Here is a 15859-nt window from a genome sequence, read left to right as displayed (position 1 = left end):
TGATTTTTTTGAAGCTTTACTTCTCTTCAATTGATACTAGAATATAGATGATGTTAAAGAAGATCACTCTTTGAAGGTTCTCAAATCTATGCACTTAATCTCTCTTTTTTTTTTCTTTTTCAATGATATTCAATGAATCTCACTTATTTAAAAGTTTTTCTCTTTTTGATCCACTTGGCTACCATCCCAATTGATTCTCTAGCCTTTTATAAACTTGAAAGTAGCTTGAGAGTGAGTTTTGATCATTGAAAGGGCTGAAACAGCCATTAGAAGTAAAACTAACCATTGAAAAAGTACAAAAAAACTAACCATTAGTATAGTCCCATGAAAGAGTCGACTCCATTTGTAGGCGAGTCGACTCAAACTGCAAGCAAGTCAGCTCAGATTGAAAGCGAGCTGGCTCGAATAAAATTTTGAAAATATAATCTTCTGTCTTCTTTGAGAGAGTCAACTCAGATTGAAAGCAAATCAACTTGGACCTATATCAGTGTTCTTCCAATGTACTTGAGTCGACTCAAAATCTCTCAAAGTCAGCTCCAAATCTTTCAACATCATTTTTCTTCATATTTTGACCTCTCAAACTTGAATTTTTAACCCTAATATTTTTAAATGATATTTACTTCTTCTAATTTTATTTTTTTCATAATGAGCTATCCAAATTTATGAGAACTTATTCTTTGGAGTGCTTTGGCTTAGTATCTTGAGAGGATTTGTTCTTAAGATAAATTCTTCATTTTGGATACTTGAAAAATTTTACATCCAATCTTGAAATATATGATTAGTATCTTAATTATTCAATACTTTTTTATCATTAAAATCAATCATAGGGTCAATACGTCATATGCCTTGAATATCCGTTGTCAAGATACCACTTTCTTGTTGACCCATAGGATGCTAAGCACACATGCAAAAATATTATCGAGTTTGTTTAAGTATCCAAGCTAACTTAGGCCCTTTGGGGTTAGCATGAATAGTTTCTTTTGAAATCCAAATATGTTTAATTTTGATTCTTCTGGATTCAAAATTATGTATTTTATTTAGATTACAATCCATAGCTTTACGACCTATTTTATCATACCTAAAATATCTAAATATATGTTTTTCAAAAGCATGTCTAACAAAGGTATTTTTCAAAATCTTTGCTTATTTAAAGTATTATATCCTAATCCAGATTTATCAAAAACTATTTCCTATTTTTCTAACAGCATTTGAAAATTCTGGGAACTTAAAGTGAATTTATCTATAATAGGTTTCTTTTTGTTCACTTCTTTTTGTAAAATGTTATTCTTTTCAATTAAATCAATTTGTTCTTTTAAAATATTTTTTTTCTTTCTAAAAATTTTTTTCTTTCAACCAATGAAAGATTCAGCTTTCTAAGTTTCTTGTTTTTGAAAAAAATCCTTTTAAAATCAATAAGTAACTCATTAAAAGCTTCATACAATTCATCAAAAGTAAATTCATTAGGAATATTTTCAGTTACCTCATCCTCAAGAACCATGCGGCAGAAATTTATTTTTTCTTCTTTTGATTCTTCTTTAGAGCTTGAATCCTCATCATTGCTCCAAGTAGCCATTATTGCTTTCTTCCTAAATCTTTTTGAGCTCTTTTTGAGTAGAGGGCAATCAGATCTGAAATGTCCAAACTTCTTGCACTCATAGCAAATGGCCAGTTGCTCTTTCTTTTTCTGCTTTTCTTTTTCCTTTTCTTTTTCTTTGCTTCCTTCCCTTGTTATGTATCCTTTCTTTTGGGGATGAATTTCTTCCTTCTCATAAACCTCTTAAATCTTCTAGTAATCATTGCCATTTCATCATCATTTTCTGATTCTTCAAATGAATCACTTTCTAGCTCTTCCATGACAAATGATTTTAGTGCAATGGTCTTCCTCTTCTTCACTTCTTCTTCTATATTCAGGTTCATGCTCAGCTCATGAGTCATGAGTGAGCCTACTGAGTTCTTCTAAGACCAATCTATTATGATCTTTTGCCTCCTGAATATTAATCACCTAGGCCTCCTAATTTTTTCACAATGATCTGAAAATTTTGCACACCAACTCACTATTAATATAGTCTTTGCTAAAACTCTTTAAGCTATTAATAAAATCAATAAATCTAGTAAACATATCCATGATACTTTCACTAGTTGCATCTTAAATAGTTCATATTTATATACAAGCATATTTATTTTACATTCTTTGACTTGATTGATACCGTCATGGATAACTTCAAGTCGATCCCATATTTCCTTAGTAGAAGAGTAAGTAAAAAATATGATTAAATTTATTTACATCTAAAAATAGTACAAAATATTCATAGTTTTGGTATTTAATTGAGCTAATCTTTTATCTTGTTTATCCCAATTCTTTTCAAGTTTGAGAATAGATTCACCATCAATTATAACTGTAGATATATGAGCACCTTAAACTATATATTCTACATGTCATAATCTTGTGCTTAAATAAAGATTTTCATGCAAGCTTTTCAGTAAGTGTAGTTTATGTCATTAAAAAAAAAGGTCTATTGATTGATTAGCCCTCAACTAAGGATGTACCAATTAGGATTGTCATTAATCTTTAACTCTTCATGGTTAGATCAACTTGGATTGAATATTTGCTCTGATACTACTTATTTCCCAAAGACAGCAACCCAAGAAGGAGAGTGAATTGAGTTTCTTAAAAATAAAAATTTAATTTTAAAACAATATGTGCCCAAAAATAATTCAAATGGTATAAGTGAAGTGATAAACAAAAAATTTAAACTATAATAGAAATAATAAAGAAAGCAAAATAATCACAATCACAAATACGAGAATTTTATAGTGATTCGGAGCTAAACTCAGCACCTACGTTCACCCCCCAAGCAAATTTGCTTAAGAATTTCAACTATAACCTCTTCAAAATTATAGTCCGATTATTTTCATAGATTTATAATCTAATCTAATTAATTTTCACTAGCTCACCAACCAAATCTTAAAATTGATTATTTTTTTTGAGACTCACAAGCAACTCTGATTGATTTTTTTTTTTTGATACGATAATACATTCATAATAATCTTGTATGAATACAACTAAAAATATCAAAAAATAAAATACAACGTAAACCACTTGGCATAGAGGACATGCCAGTACAAATCATATCCTCCAAGTGCTTTTTCACAAAAGAGGCAACCCAGTCTGTAGTAGTGTTGGCCTCCCCACAAAAGGAGAGCTACTATCATATGTACAAGATGTGTCTATAAGGAGGCCAACCCCGATTGATTTTTTCGGAGATATCAATCAAAGCCAAACAATATTCAATTTCTTAGGCTTTGACCAATACCAAGTTTCTACATCCAAGAAACTTGTTAGAAATAAAATGAATATAAGAATACAAGAAATAGAGTTTAAAATAATAAAAACTCTTTTTAGATCTGAAAAAGTCGAGGTAGTTGAGCTTTCAATGCTTGAACTTCTTTTTTGAATGCTTGAGAGGTTGAGATAGTGTTTAATACTTCTTCTCAATGACAGTTAGCTTGAATTGAACTACTCTTCCTCTCTTTCAATCTAATTGAATATAGGAAGGACTGAATTTATGGCACTTTTAAATTCTTTCTTGTTTCTCTTTTTGGTTCCTTAGACTATCCTCTTCAATATTTACTCAATGAATTCTTCTTTTTTCAAAAGTTTTAACAACTTTAAAAACTTAATTTCCTCCATGAATCCCTTATATTTATTGGCTCAAAAATATCTTCATTTAATACATTAGTTATTGAAAGCTTAAAAATAGTCATTAGGATGAATTTAATTATATTTTAAAAATTTTAAAAAATTAGTCATTATTCTGTCAGAATTTATTGAGTTGGCTCATCTAAGCTCTAAGTTAGCTAACCTTCAATCTATGGTAGCTAAGTAAAATTTTGAGATGGCTTAGCAACAGATGTCAAAAATTCAATATTCTATCTTATTCTGCCTATCTGGGACTGGGTCGATTCCAATCTTATCTTAGTGAGCTCACTTGAATGCTACATCAGCTAATAAATTTTTTGGATCAGTTCAAAAGATTTACTGATTTATAAGGCTTTTTATATTCATTTTCTTTTGAGATTGAGTCAGCTCTCCTTTTTCTTAAGTCGGCTCAGCTCCAAACTTGGTTGGCTAAGTTGATCACTGGGTCGACTTATTAGAAATTTTTTAAATTATCAAGATTTTTATCTTTCCTATCAACTAATACTAAGTCAGCTCAGCTTCAGACTAAATCACTCAGCTATGTACCAAGCATGCCAAAAGGTGTTTCAGACAGCTTTTCTTGAACTAAATTATTTATAGGCTAGACTTGCCTTTTCAAATTTAATTATGCTTGTTGAGATGTACATCTAGACTAGATTTTACTTTTAAAATATTAACTTCTTTGCTTCCAATCTGAAGGACATAAGTATGAAAATTTGAATTTTCTTGAGGATACAGCCTTTTTGAGTAAAATGATTAAACACTTTAAGGAAACCTATGATCACTCTTAAGCACATCATTAGTAGATATAATTTGTAAACTCAAACATCTTTGACATCATCAAAATTAATTCTAAGACTAACATAGGCTTTCATATTTTTTTCCACTAAAAGAGTTTCATCCTCAAAACTTGACATTCTTTCATTCTCAAATAAGTGAGGATTCTTAATCTTCATCTAGTACTCCACCATACTTCCACCGCACAACTCTGATTTAAACCAAATCTTTTATACTCATTCTATACCTAACCCAACAAATTATAGAGCTATGCTTAATTTTCTACCCATGATCAAACCATTTTCTCTGATACCATAAAATGTCATGCCCTAAATTTAGGACATAATATGGCCATGCTACCGAGGGGCATAGCTCATGATAATACAAAGCCAACAATTATATCTATCCAATAAAATATAATAATAAGGTTCAGTTCCAATTATTCACTAGGTAATTAAACCAAGACTAGTTCAGAGCATACAAGTTCAAAATAAAAAATACCAAAATCCATAATCTTCAAAATTCATAAAGTCATTAACAACAAGCACTTAGTCAATTTAAGAACAAAAAATTTGGCTATAAAATCTCCAAGCTGCCAGTACAGACTCCAAGCCAGGATCATCTTTGCTCCTAATCTTATTAGTCTGGATAAAAAAAAATAAACAGATATAAGCTATAAAACTCAGTAAGTAAAACCTACACTTCCTTATCGAATCTAGCATAAACTTTGCACATGAACAATGCATTTTTTAAAGAAAATAATAAACATTACAAATACTATAACAAGAATGATTTTGGGTAGCAAATTGCTTGTGACATTTCTCATTATATGCCGCTAAATTTCATTTTTTGCTGTATTTTGGTAAAAATACCATAATCTTTCAATAAGTTTTTTTATTAGCGATACTTTATTATAAATATCATTGTAAATTTATATTTTTGTGGCATATAACTTAAAGTGCTAGAAAGCAAAATTGCTATAATGGTAGTTAACTAATTACTAATAAATAATATCATAATTTATAAAATTTTAAAAAACTACTACTAAATCTTAAATTATTAATTTTTATATAGAGCTTGATTTAGTCATACCAATCTCATAAGATATGTTATTATACATATATATTCTTAGAATTATTTATTTAATAATATGAATGTATGTTAATAAGTTGAATAAACTATTTTTATATACTAATAATATAAGTTGTTTAGTGGTTAATAGCTTTTCATTCAAATAAGAGATCATTGGTTCAAATCCTCTTTTTATTCTAAATTTTAAAGGCACTTATATATGATGCAATTGAAACTAAGGCACTTACATATGCCACTAAAATAAAAAATTTTATCAATATTTTTTTAAAAATATTAATAATTAATTATGGACACCCTCTTAAGATGGTAGCTAAGAAAATACCATAAAAATTTTGATAAAGATATTTGTAGCATTCTTTCTGGCTTACTTAAAAATGCCACTAATGACCATTTTTGTTGTAGTAAAAATTAAGCATTTTAAAGTACCATAAGAAAAGATAAGTCATAAAGCCAATAATGCATGCATAAATCATGAATATTTCATGAACATAATTGTAAATAACATCATAAGTCATTCTTGGCTGTTCATTCTTATCACAGGTCAAAATATTGCCCATAGATATTTGAGCTATGGTAACTTTATACTCATGATAGAACTATAATCATAATTGACAAGATATCATAAGACATATTCATTACCAACTTTATATCCATCGGCAAGAAACGTTTATTGATTGACCTCACTTCTATGAGGCTCTTATAGCTATCTGAGAGCTTTTAAACTTTTATATCTTTTTCTTAAAATATATATATAAGTAGGTAAAAAAATACTAAATAGTATGATAAGATTCGTACTTCATAAACATGCTACTTTCATTAAAAATATTCATTGAACCAATTTTCATTGCAAAGCATGACTTTTAAATGTTACATATGCTAATCCTTTATTTTAAGAAAATATGATATATATCATAATGGCAAGCCATTGCATGAAACATATGATAATTTTAAAATAAATAAGGAACGTAAGATCTACTTTTTTCGTCCATCTTAGAACTTCAAATTATGCTAAATGAATCTGCTAATCCTATTTAAAATATTAAATATATAATTAATTTTATCCGATAAATTCAATAAAATTAAATAATAAGAAAAGGACATGCTGGGTCAAGTGATGACATTTGATAGCTTCAAATGGTTCGAATCTAAGTGATCCTATCAATCAACTAGAAAGCATAGACTCGATCATGGCTCAAATCGTTTGCCAAGGATCATCGATATTAATGGATTTGAAAGATGCTCAATAGGTTGGCATGATCAGTCTGACAAGTTGCTCAAGCACCAGGATGTTTCAAGGACCTCTTTTGCAATAGCAAAGGGAGACATGAGTTCCAACTAGGATCCCTAGACATACTTAGAGAGAGAAATACTAGAGAGCGAAGAAAGACAACTCTTCTCTCTCTCTCTGTTTTCTTTTTTTTGTTGTCTTATTCTTCTTTCTTAGCAAAATAGAGGAAGGAGCAATTAATGGTCAATGGTCTGGCAAGATGCAGCGATATAACTTGAGATCTAGTACCAAGTGGCAAGGCATGGCTAGTAAAGCATGGCCGTCGACCGACAACAATGACTGGCCAGCACAAAGCATAGGAAAAGGCTCAAAAAATAGGGGATCTAGCCCTTTTCTTGGTTCTTTCCGATCATTCATTGTTCACCAGTGACCATGGCATCTAGGAAGGGTCATAGGGAGCTTAGGCAACCCGATATGGGCTCTGGTATAAAGGGGTGGTAGCATTGGTGGCTAAAAAAGAAGAAAAAGGCTTAGCTAAAATAGAGGATAAAGTAGGGGACTCCTTTTCTAGTAGTGCCTCTGGCTTTGATTTCCTGCAGATACAAAGTTAGGAAGATTAGCAAAAATAAGAAGAAAGGAGGAAGAAATTAAATGAGAGAAGAGGATGGACCACTTGTGATGGAGATCTCTTGAGGGGAGGAGGGTTCCTTTTCTAAAGGAGTCCTAGGGTCTCGATGGCCCTAGGACTCCAATTCTTCCAGGAGAAACCAGAGGGGAAGCAGTCTCCTTCTTGGAGTCTTCTTTCCTTCCTTCCCATGGGTCTAGCCAAGTTGGGCCAAATCTCATTCAGATCGTTCAAGTGGACTAGGTCTGGACTAGGCTTTCACATAGGGGTAGCAATCGGGTCAGATCGGATCATAAATAGGTTGGGTCAAATACGGGTCGGGTCTGAAAATATCAAATCTAAATCCGACCTGTTTATTAAACAGGTCAAATTTTCAAACCTGAATCTGACCTGTTTAATAAACAGATCATCCAATCTGACTCATTTAACCTATTTATTAAATAGGTAACCTATTTAACTGATCGACCTAACTCATTTAACTTATTTACTAAATAAATAATCTATTTACAAAATTTAACCCGGCCCATCCTATTTAACCTGATTGTTGAAGAAAATTGGTTGTTTTTGACCCAATACTATTTAAATTTTGATCTGTTTGGTTTAACTTTAACAACAAACTCAAATATAAACATCAAAATCAGGCAAACTTAAATATAAACTTAAATATTATTATTTTTGGTAGGAAGTTGTAATTTCATTCATTGAACCAAGTATAAATTATACAAAAAGCAAACCAAAATATACACAGCAAGTTAATTAGAAAATACAAGGACCAAAAATGTAAAAAAATTACAATGTTCTGTATAGTGGCAAAAAATGGAGTTCCATGAGTGTAGCAAAATGTTTCGCAACAGAATTGAACCAAACAAGTTGTGACAGTTCAACATCAAAGAAGGGAAGAGGAAGAATTAAAGAAGAGGCTCAGATTTAGTAATTAATCTGTAACTAAATCAAAACAACAATAATCGATTGCCTACAAAAGAAGGCCATCCAAGATTGTTGCTATTAGAAACAGTTAAATCAGCCAAAAGATATCCCAAAATCATCATAGCCTCCATATACAAACCTTAAAGCAAACCATTAAACTACATAAAGCAACGGTCGAAAAAAAATAAAAAGACATAAGATGATAAAAAAATTCAAAAAAAAATAGATCAACAACATGTAAGATTCTTATTTGAAAAAATCTCACCATTTTTGATTGGAGAAGAATGCGTCGGCCATCGAAAGAGGAAAAGGGGAAAAGAGAAAAAATCCTAGATCTTGAGGATCAACGATGAAAGAGGACCGACGACGGCCAAGTGATGATAAGCCCTTCTCTTAAGGATGGGCAACAAAGGAGGACTGAAAGAGGAAACCAGCCATCTTTGGGAGGAAATTGGGAGCACCGACTAGGTGGCTACCGAAGGAGCCAAAGAGTAGTAGAGGAGCCTCGATCGTCGTTGAGAGGAAGCTGGAAGCACCGAAGAAGGAGTGGAGTTGTGGAGGAGTGAAGGAAAAAATCAAGAAACCAAATCCTAGAAGACAGAATGAAGGATGAGAGAAGGAAAGACCAAAACAGTCGAAAGGCCAAAAAAAATTGCCTGAGAGACTAAAACCGAAAGAGAAAAAAAAAATATCAAATATATGTGGGAGCCTAAAGGGTTTAAGCTACATGGGTTTACGGGTCATAACCCTACCCAACCCAACCTATTCCAATCCATTTATTAAACGGCTTAAACAGATCAACTATCTGAAACTTAAATCCGATCCATTTATTAAACAGATCAAATGGATCGACTTATTTATGATCCGAACTTGTTTAGCCCAAACCCAAACCTATTTATGATGGGTCGAATATGGATTGGATTAGCGGATCGGATCATATTTTGCCACCCCTACTTTTACATAACAAATGCATCCTTTCAATTTATAATGACTAAGAAAGAAGAAAAAACTAGATTGAGATTAAAGGGTAGATTATTAATTAAATTTATTATAAATGATTTTGATCTAAATGATGATTGCCATCTATAATTAGATGCATTTTCCTCAAATAGCCATAAAACAAGATGAAAATGGAAAGGGCATCACAGGATCCTACAATGCGAAACCCACCATACATTGTCTTTCATTTTTTTGTAAAATTGGACGCATTAAATTAAACTAAACATGAATAAATACATCTGTGGAATCAAAAATAAAATATTTAAAAATTGAACTAGAAGATCAATCGTAGAAGTCTACAAAATTGATTTCATATGATAGGCTACGTGAGATGTGATCCAATCAATAACACTATTAGCCTCTCCAAAAATATCAGAAACAGTAATCAAGAATAAAGAGCCTGTTCACTGAAAAATCCCTTATATGGCTTTAATAGGACACCTTCTTAAACATAACCGGGAAGGGGGCACATCACTCAACCCCAACCACCTCTTCCCACCCTCCATAAACACACCAACATCCCCACACACCACCTTGCAAAACCTAAACACTGGGACAGAACACAAGCTTGTTGTCCCTCCTCCCATAACTCTCTATCTTAAACCAGTTGCTTACCGTCTCCAAGCCCGGGTTCCCCGTCGCTCCACCAGTTGCATCTCCGAGCCTCCACACCGTCGACTGCGCGCAGATACTCACTGCAGAGAATTGCAAATTCAGATCAGTCGACAGCCGCACAATCTTGTTCCCAGGGCTTACCGGCGAGAAGGTAACTGGCAGTCCATTGCTGGTTTCCGTGCTGATCTCTCGTGCAACATTGAGTGAGCAGGTGCTGCTCCGGTTAACTAGCGATAGACCACCCCCACTTGGATGACGGGCAGGATATAGTACTCAACTTTCCGGCGGAGCTTCTCACCGGCAATGTCCCAGACAGCAACTGGATTGATGCCTGCGATGGAAGGGTGGAGAGTAAGAAAACTGAAAGCAAGAGAAGCAAAAGCTTCATGGTCTAACGCTTCTCGGTACGTGAGGTTTTTTTTGTCCTTGGAGTGTAAACAATGACGTTTATTGTTAATATTTATAGCAAGAGGATGATTAGGACTTGGATTTGAGCAGATGTCAGATGTCATGGATGTGGATGTGTAACTTGGAGCGGCCAGTTAAAAAAAATAGGGGATAAGATTTCACGTGAAGCCCGCTGTTTGTGGGATTTTTTTTTTTATTATTATTATTTTATTTTTTAATTCTAAAAATATCCTCTTTCTCAATTTATTTCTAAAATTATCGCCCATCACGAAATCACCGATTCAACTGACAATTTCACGGCCACCTCGATGCTAACGTGGTCGGAATAAAATCACCGACTGCACTGGTGATTTATTTTCTTCTTTTTTTTTTTAATTAGGGATGGCATGGGGGCCGAGAGGGAGAGGTGGTACAAGCGGAGAAGAGAGGGCACGATAGGGTTGCAGGGGGTGGGGGTGCGCGGTCGGAGACGGCACGGACGGTGCGGGGGTCGTGAGGTTAGAAGGTGCGCGTCAGGGGAGGGCAGAGGGGGTTGCAGGGAGTGGAGATGCACGGCCAAAGGTAGCACAGGTGGCATGGGGGGCCGGGGGGTGCATGGCCGAGGGAGGGAAGAGGAGGTTGCGGGGGGGGTGAAGGTGCACGTCGGGGGCCCGGCACGGGGTCCGGGCGGGCGCACGGCCAGGGGATGGTGGAGGGCGGAGGTGCGTCGACCGGGGAGGTGGGAGGAAGGGAATGGAGAAACGAAGGGGGAAAATAGAAAAAAATTAAAAAAATAAAATATTAATTTTTAAAATCAAAAAATACTAATTTTAAAATAAATTTTTAAAATACCAAGAAAATTTTAATTTTAAAAAATAATTTTGATCTTTTTAATAATAATAAAATAATATTAATTTTGAAATAAATTTTAAAATAATAAGAAAATATTATTATTTTTTAAAAAAATAAATGAATAAAAATTAATTATTTTATTAATTAAATATTATTATTTGATTAATAATTAATTATTATTATTTGATTGAATATTCTTTTGTAATGAAATATTTAAATAATAATTAATTTAAATAAAAATAATAAGTATTAAATAATATAATAATAATAAGTATTAAACAATAATAATAATATTTTATTTATTTACTTATTTATTTATATTTTTAAAATATTTGTAGTGAGCCGACCTTTCAAAGGGCGACTTTCTAGGAAAAAATATTTTTATATTTTATTTATTTATTTATTAATAAATAATTTTTTAAAAAATAATTTTTAAAATAATTTTTAAAAATATTATTTATTTATTTATATTTTTATTTTATTTTTTTGTTTCTTTCTTCTCTCCCTGCAACTCTGTGCCAAGCATGCACCATCATCCCCCTTGATGCAGGTCAGAAAGTTGACTCGGAACTATGGTTGCCACTGTACCTTGACAATATCAAATTATCATTAATCAAATAATAATAATTTATTATTAATTAAATTATTAGTTTGATACTACTTCTATTTTCAAGCTCTTTTATACCAATCTGGAGCTTTTTTTCGCCCTCATTCTCATTAAGCATTGGTCAGCCCGTTGCACCTTAGTGATGTCAGAATGACAAGCCACACATAGGTATTAAATATTTTTTCTGTCATGGATTCTTAGACAATTTTTCTTCTCTAATTTGATTCTAGGCTAGACTTGCCTTCTTAACTTGATTTAATTCTCATTAAAATTCCTTCATGTGACGATTTCAGTGACCCCTGCTATGGGTTGTGGCGTGCAGGGGAAGGAAAGGAAGGAAAAAAAATAAAAGAATTATTTTTGTAAAGATGCAAAGATGAAGAAATATACACTAAACAAAAGATCACTACAGCATTAGAACACATTTTCATAGGCTTTTCTACAGTAGCAGCAATAGTAGTCTCTTATCTATGTTTGTAAATGCATACCTAGAGCACTATGGAGGCATTTGGTGACCCAATTTGGATCACCACCGTGATCTAAGATCACTGGTGATCCAAATCCTGAGGTGATCTAAGATCAGTATGTTTGGTTTGTCATAGTGCAGTGATTTAATCTGTAGTGATCACGATAGCTTTGTGCAAAAGATGTTCTATTCAGCATTAGATTTTCAAATCTTACACTTTTTTCTTTCTCAAGCTATCAAACATAGTCGACATATTTCTGTTAATATCTGATTTTGCTTCAGCCTCAGTATTAGCAAGCTGTATGCAGTCAAAAATAAAATCTATTTCGAACACCCACTAATCTCTTCTCTCATGGCTTCATGCTGAACACCTACCCCCCTCCGGTGCCACATTTGACCTCTCTTTCCTCCCCAATCCATCCTCATATGGATGCACCATGGACCCAGGCCTCCAGCAAAATGAGAGGTGGCAATACTATGGGTAGAAAATATTATAAAATATTATTAATAATATTAAAATAATAATAAAATAAAAAATATTTTTTTATTATTTTAAAAATAATAAAATAATATTAATTTTAAAATAAAATTTTAAATAATAAAAAAATATTAATTTTAAAAATTAAAAAATAATAAGAAAATAATATTACTTTATTATTAATCAAATAACAAAAATAATAATTTATTATTAATCAATTAATAATATTTTTATTATTCAAAAAATAAAATATTATTATTCATAAAATAATAATAATAATATTTTATTAATAAAATAATAATATTTAATCAAATTGCTGGTTTGATACTACTCCATTTTTAGGTACAGAAGTTAGGACATGTAAGATTTTTTCAGATGGATATTCGAGAGTCAAATAGTTTCAAATTTTTATGAAATTTAAAACTCTACTTCAAATTAAGAATCTACACAAAAAATTTGAAATTTTTTGAAGTCTCTAAAAATAGGAATCGTAGTTTCTCTGAGGACTGCACTGGATACTGTTTGCAGTTTTGATGCAGGAAGTCAGGACGTATAAGGTTCTTCCAGATGGGTTTTTACGAGACAAATAATTTTAGATTCCTACAAAATTTAAAATATTACTTACTAATCAACTCAAAAACCTACACAAAAAATTTAAGAATTTTTTGAAGTCTTTAAAAATAGGAATCACAGTTTATCTGAGGACTGTGCAGGATATCTATTTGCAGGTTTTGATGCAGGAAGTCAGGACGTATAAAGTTCTTCTAGATGGATTTTTGAGAGTCAAATGATTTTAGATTCCTATAAAATTTAAAATCTTATTTACCAGTTAAGTTAAAAACCCACACAAAAAAATTGAAAATTTTTTGAAATCTCTGAAAATAGAAATTGCAGTTTCTCTAAGAACTGGCAGGATACCTATTTGCAGGTTTTGATGCAGAAAGTCAGAACATGTAAGGTTCTTCCAGATAGATTTTGAGGATCAAATGATTTCAGATTCTAATGAAATTTAAAACCCACTTACCATCAAGTCAAAACCTAAAAAAAAAATTAAAATTTTTTTAGTTTTGAAAATAGAAATCTCAATTTTTTTAGGACTACACAGGGTACCGTTTATATTATTTTTATTACAAAAAATAATTTATTTATAAATATTTTTAAATATTTTATTTTAAAAACCTACGATTATTAATAATTGATAATATTTTATTTTTAAATTATTTTTTCTCCTTCCCTTCTCCGACCCCTCGGACTGACCTCTCTCTGCGGCAGCCGCCCACGCGACACCACCACCGCCCTCTAATTAATTTTAATCAAATAATAATAATTAATTATTAATCAAATAATAATATTTATCACTAAATAAAATTAATATTTTTATTAATCATATAATAATATTTTTATTAATAAAATAATAATATTTAATTACTAATTATCCAGTCGAATGTGATTTCAAATTATTTTTAAAATTAAAATTTTTAAGTATTTAAAAATTTATTATAAAATTAATATTTTCTTATTATTTTCTTATTTTTAAACATTAATATTTTCTTATTATTTAAAAATTTATTTAAAATTAATATTATTTTATTATTATTAAAAAGATCAAAATTATTTTTTTAAAATTAAAATTTTTTTAGTATTTTAAAATTAATATTTTTTTAAATTTTTTAAATTAATTTTTTTTTTTTTTTTTCTCCTTCGTTCCTCCCTTCCCTTCCTCCCAAACCCCCGCTGACCCGCCTCTGCCCCCGACCCCCAGCCCCCCACGCCGCCCACGCTACCCCCGGCCGCGCACCCCCACCCCCCACAAACCCCTCTGCCTTCCCCCAGGCATGCACCCCTCCCCGGCCCCCCGTGCCACTCATGTTGTCCCCGGCTGCGCACCCCAACCCTGCCACCCCCCATCTCCCCGCCCATGCCACCCCCCACCGCCCCCGTGCCACCCCCACCAGACCCCAAACCCCACCCCCTCCCCCTTCGCCCTCCATCTGCCCCCCACAAAAAAAAAAAAAAAAAAAGGAGAAAAGAAATCGTCGGTTGAGCCAGAGATCTCTGAAATCGCCGGTGTAGCCTGGGATCTCTGAAATCGCCGGCCCCTCAGTGCCAAGGTGGCCGTGAAATCAACCAGCGATTTTGAGGTGGATGGTAGTTTTGGAAATAAGTTACGAGAGGGGGTGGCTTTGAAATATGAAATAAAAAAAAAATTTAAAAAAAAAAACTGCTGTTTGTGGTACAAGTCGACGCGCCCGGAGTCGAACTATTCCAACGTATGAATGGGGGAAGGGATAATTCCAAGGAATGACTCTTTTAGCATACTTTTTGCCTCGCACTTCCGGCGGTTTTTCCGCAACGCAATGAGAGCTGGAATAATTTCAGGGATGTGTCCCCGCTCCCATTCTTACCTGATATTTCGAAGTGTGGCGTTCGTCTTACTTGTGTTTGAGTTATTGGAATTTAATTATTTCCTGAAGTTTTCCTTGGCCAAGTGAATCGTCGAATTGTTCCATAGAGGAATTAATCAAGAATTATTTTCTCATGCACAATTTATTGGCAACTAATTAAGAAAACTTATATAGGTTTGTATGTTGAAATAAAAATTAATTGGGATTTTTTATGCCATATAATATTGTTAAATTTGTCATTTTATCGTTTATAATTCTTATGTTTTTCATGCTTGTTTTCACATGAAACAGATATAAATTTCAATGATTTTATGTATTTTAATTTGGTTAAAATTTCCCTAATTTTAAGCCGTCTGTTTTCTAAATTGCTTTAGTTTTCCAATCTTTTCATAGCAATGTTCTATGGTCTCCAAAAGAGTCAAAATAAAATATTTAAACAACAGAATTTTGTGCAAATGCTATTTTTGATATTAAAATCTACATGGTATTTCACTAATTTGCAAGGAAACAGAAAGGGAAAATAACAACAATATCAGAAATGAAGATCCAAGGATGATGCCAAATAGGTCATTAGCAGTTTGAATTATTTCATAATTTTTGCTTCTAATTGTTTCCAAACTTCAGAAACAAAGACCAAGTATTCTTATTGACTAGCAAGATATTAACCTGCTACCCAACGAAATGTACCGATCGTATCTACT

The 15859-nt window shown here is 32.3% G+C and overlaps 1 pseudogene; it reads right to left on the bottom strand.

The window, feature by feature from the left end:
* Positions 1-9777: 9777 nt before the first annotated feature.
* On the bottom strand, positions 9778-10475 carry LOC140857346 (kunitz trypsin inhibitor 5-like; annotated as a pseudogene).
* Positions 10476-15859: the final 5384 nt, after the last annotated feature.

This window comes from Elaeis guineensis, chromosome 4, assembly GCF_000442705.2.
Source record: "Elaeis guineensis isolate ETL-2024a chromosome 4, EG11, whole genome shotgun sequence".
Lineage (NCBI taxonomy): Eukaryota > Viridiplantae > Streptophyta > Magnoliopsida > Arecales > Arecaceae > Elaeis > Elaeis guineensis.
The sequence above is the reverse complement of the archived record's forward strand: the minus strand, read 5'-3'. Positions and strand labels throughout refer to the sequence as shown.